The 4,479-nt window shown below is 34.9% G+C and overlaps 1 pseudogene; it reads left to right on the top strand.

Moving 5' to 3' along the window:
• Positions 1–338: 338 nt before the first annotated feature.
• LOC149193379 (laccase-12-like) lies at positions 339–3,039 on the top strand (annotated as a pseudogene).
• The last annotated feature ends 1,440 nt before the right edge of the window (positions 3,040–4,479 follow it).

Below are 4,479 nucleotides of genomic sequence, written 5' to 3'. Positions count from 1 at the left end.
GTTCTTCTTCGACCGTGTCCTCCACTGCGGTACACGTCGACTACGAAGAGTGTGTCTTCATCTTTCTAGAGCTCAGCGCCTAACTTCACCGAGTTTAGGCTTTTCTAACAACTTCTGACTTCACCAACTTTGACCTTTTTGTTACGGCTTTAACAACTTGAACGTCTTATCACCAAACTGAACGGAGTTCAACTGGCAATTTACATGTATAAATACTTTGATCTCACTACTCTCACACATATGTTTGGTTTTTTTTTTTTTTATCAAACTTCTGTGGAGCTGCACGTTGAAATAGAAACTGTGCAGCTTGCTAAGTTTATTAAAAGTATCTATATTCAATGGAAAGGTTTAATCAACATTTGTGGGCATGCCCATTTGCGACTAGGTTGTTTCGAATAGTCATATGCCTAACATGGCTGACTGCTATGGCCTCTGCGAAGCTACACAAACAGATATTCGTTGTACGTCTTCTCATCTTTCAATATTCCCATTTAAAATGTATGTTAGAGTTTGTTTGAAAAAAGGTGTTATAATGAGCTGGGAGATGTTGCTCCCTTAGAATTTTAAGTCTTTGCTTTAATCCATTGGGTGTTAGAGAAAATATATATTTGTAAACGAAAAATAAATCTATGGATTTAGATGAAGCATCCTGGGTGCATTAGCTTTTTTAACATAATTTTTTTTTATGGACAAACGCATAATTTTTTTTGATGGACAGACGCATAGAAATAATAGCAAAGCACTGTCTATTAAGATAGAATAAACATTAACGTGCAATTCCTAGTTTCTGGTATTCTGAGCACTCTGTGCACTTCATATATTGTCTGTCACTAACATGGATGTATCATATCATAAATTCTTCTGTATGAATTGCGGTAATTTCCTCCGCTCATTGATTATGTATGAGTAATACTCAGGTATCTGATCAACTCATCACTTAGTAATGTAATGATGTTTGTGGCTGGTTAATCGCAAAATTCAGCTTCGATCTACACCTGTGAAAAGGCTATGTGGGACACACAATATCATCACTGTGAACGGACAGTTCCCGGGTCCAACGCTGCATGTTAGAAACGGAGACAAACTTAAAATCAAAGTGCACAACCAGGCGCAATATAACGCTACCATTCACTGCTACGTCACGCCTCTAACCCACCGAGTAGTACTGCATCATATTGATGTTAATGCATTTTTAAGTCTCCTTAAACGGCAGAGCATCGTGTATGTCTGGTTTTGCATGTTAAAAGGAATAAATTGTTTATGCTCGTATTTACAGGCACTGAGTGCGCCAATTTCGCACAGGGTGGTCCGATGGACCTGAATTTATAACACAATGCCCCATTCGCGCAGGGCGAAGTTACACATACAAATTCACCATCACTGGTCAGGAAGGAACTCTCTGGTGGCATGCGCACAGCTCTTGGCTTCGAGCTACTGTCTACGGACCTTTGATCATCTCGCCTAGACTGGGTAGCACTTATCCCTTTAAATTTACAAGGCCACATCGCCAGATTCCCATTCTTCTAGGTATGCTATAGCTATTCAGTTTGTTATGCCCCTTGGTTAGAAATATAATTGGGAGCTTGGTTTAAATTTAAATTCTAATGCGATTGAAATGTTTGACCCTGTTTGAATTCGCAGGAGAATGGTGGAATAGGAATCCTATTGATGTTGTGAATCAAGCAACCCGAACAGGAGCTGCCCCCAATGTTTCAGATGCATTTACTATAAATGGACAACCAGGCGACTTATACAAATGTTCTAGTTCAGGTACATTTCTTCCTACATTAACGCATATCAAATAGATTGAATCTGTTCAGCTGGCAAATGATCAATTTCAAATGATGGATACAGATACCTTCAGCGTCTCAGTAAAAGCTGGGGAAACTAATCTTCTGCGTGTCATTAATGCTGCTCTCAATAGTGACCTGTTCTTCTCGGTAGCTAACCACACAATGACCGTTGTTGCTGTGGATGCTTTGTATACAAAGCCTCTTAAGACGAATGTTCTGGTGCTCGGCCCCGGCCAGACAACAGACATACTTGTAACTGCCAATCAGGCTACAGGTAGATACTATGTGGCTGCTCGAGCATATTCCAGCGGGCAAGGGGTTCCATTCGATAACACCACTACCAGTGCCATTTTAGAATACGAGGGGAGCTCTAATAAATCAGCTGCAATCATGCCGAATCTTCCATTCTATAACGACACCCAGAGTGCCACTAGCTTCGCCAATGGTCTCAGAAGCTTGGCCTCACAAGATCACCCCGTCTTCGTTCCTCAGATGGTCAACGAGAATCTCTTCTACACCATAGGTTTAAGGTTGATCAAATGCCCCGGGCAGTCTTGTGGGGGTCCCAACGGATCAAGATTTGCAGCAAGTATGAATAACATATCATTTGTCCTGCCAACAACTTCGTCAATTCTTCAAGCTCAACATTTTGGCATGAAAGGAGTATTCTCCATAGACTTCCCCGATAACCCTTCTGTGCGATTTGATTATACCGCACAGAATATAAGCAGAGGTCTGTGGTCCCCTGTGAAAGGTACAAGAGTGAAAGTTCTTAATTATAACACAACGGTGCAAGTAATTCTTCAAGGAACAAATATATTTGCGGGCGAAAGCCATCCTATTCATCTCCATGGTTATGACTTCTACATAGTGGGAGCAGGATTTGGCAACAATAATCCACAAACCGATCCTCAGAAGTTCAACCTGGTGGATCCTCCTATGCGGAACACTGTAAACGTTCCAGTTAATGGCTGGGCTGCAATAAGATTCGTGGCTGACAATCCCGGTGAGCATTTATTTCACAGCATTCCATTTTCCTTCTGTGTCGTCTCTTATTCTGAATTGGATGATACTTTGTGCATAGTCATGGTAATTATGGTGATTACTTATTGCAGGTGCTTGGGTGATGCACTGCCACTTGGACGTGCACATAAAATGGGGGCTGGCCATGGTGTTTGTGGTTAACAATGGACCTGACGCTCTTTTAAGTCTCCAGTCACCTCCCAGAGATTTTCCGCGATGCTGAGGAAAACTGCCATCCATACCAATCAATAATAGAGATGAATCCCGATCTTCTATTGATCCCACTTCATGCTTTTTACCTTGTTATAAATTTTTTTCTTCCATTCTTATGTCCATTATGATCCCGATTGTTAGGCAAAGTTCCGGCCTATTGGGAAATTTGTAGTTACACGAGAGTAATGTAGGATTTAGTATTCGTGTGAACCGCTAGGAAATGAAAAATACCTTACTCATGATCACAGCAATAGAAAACCCACGTACTTTTGAATCAATGTTATGGGTATATTATTTATGATTCAGTAACGTAAGATTAGCACAATCATATTAATGTGATTGATAAATGTGGATAGGTTTATATGAAATATATAGTGATATTTTTCAATGTAGTTGATATAGGTGGATAGGTTTATATCAACCATATTAATAATTATTATAGGTATTTAGGATTATTAATAAATATATAAATATATCCAGCTGGCCAAAAGTGGTGGGGCAAAAAAATTTCAAAATTTTTTGTAGAGACAGTGTTTGAATAGTGTTTTTGATAGTGGAAATGGATTCATCACCATCAAAAATGTCTAAGACACCTAAAATTTTGAAGTTTAACAATTATAACTTGGATTTACAAATATCTTTGCAGGATTTTCTCTAAATATAACCAGAATTTCCATAACATTCCAGACAATTCCTCCCGCTAGTTAGATCACGGCTATAAATATTAACAACGAGATCATTTATATATATTATTATATAAATATTATAATAATAATATAAACTCCTAATATATAGTAATTAACAATAAGAATAGCTCATAAAAATATATTATCATTATATTATTAAAATAATATAATAAGGAAAAATTATAAAAAATGAATAAAAATTAATAACAATTATATTGTCTAATAATAATAATAATAATAATAATATCTGATTATAACATTATAATAATAGTATATTATTATTATATTATTATATTATTATAATAATATAAAAATATAATTATTATTATAATAATAATATAATCAATATTATTATAACATATTATTATAATAATAACAATAAAAACCAATTATTTATTATTTATGATAATCAATAACTATACAAATAATAGCAACTATATTCTTATATATTTTTATATTTATGATTATTATACTAATACTATTATAATAACATAAACTCACAATAATATTAGTATTATTAATTATTATGGCATTAGTATTCTTAATATTTATCTTACGGTTTATACACATTGGGTTTATTATTATCGGTATTTAAGATTATTAATAACTATATAAATATTATTAAACACATTTAAAATTATTAATAACTATATAAATTACTCTATAAAATTATTAGTAATTATATAAATATTAACATCCAAATTATTTATATATTATTATATAAATATTATATTAATACTATAATAATAATATAAACTCCTAAT

The sequence above is a fragment of the Pinus tabuliformis genome, chromosome 2_2, assembly GCF_031772625.1.
Source record: "Pinus tabuliformis cultivar Carrire ecotype Pingquan chromosome 2_2, CPIR1, whole genome shotgun sequence".
Lineage (NCBI taxonomy): Eukaryota > Viridiplantae > Streptophyta > Pinopsida > Pinales > Pinaceae > Pinus > Pinus tabuliformis.
The sequence above is the reverse complement of the archived record's forward strand: the minus strand, read 5'-3'. Positions and strand labels throughout refer to the sequence as shown.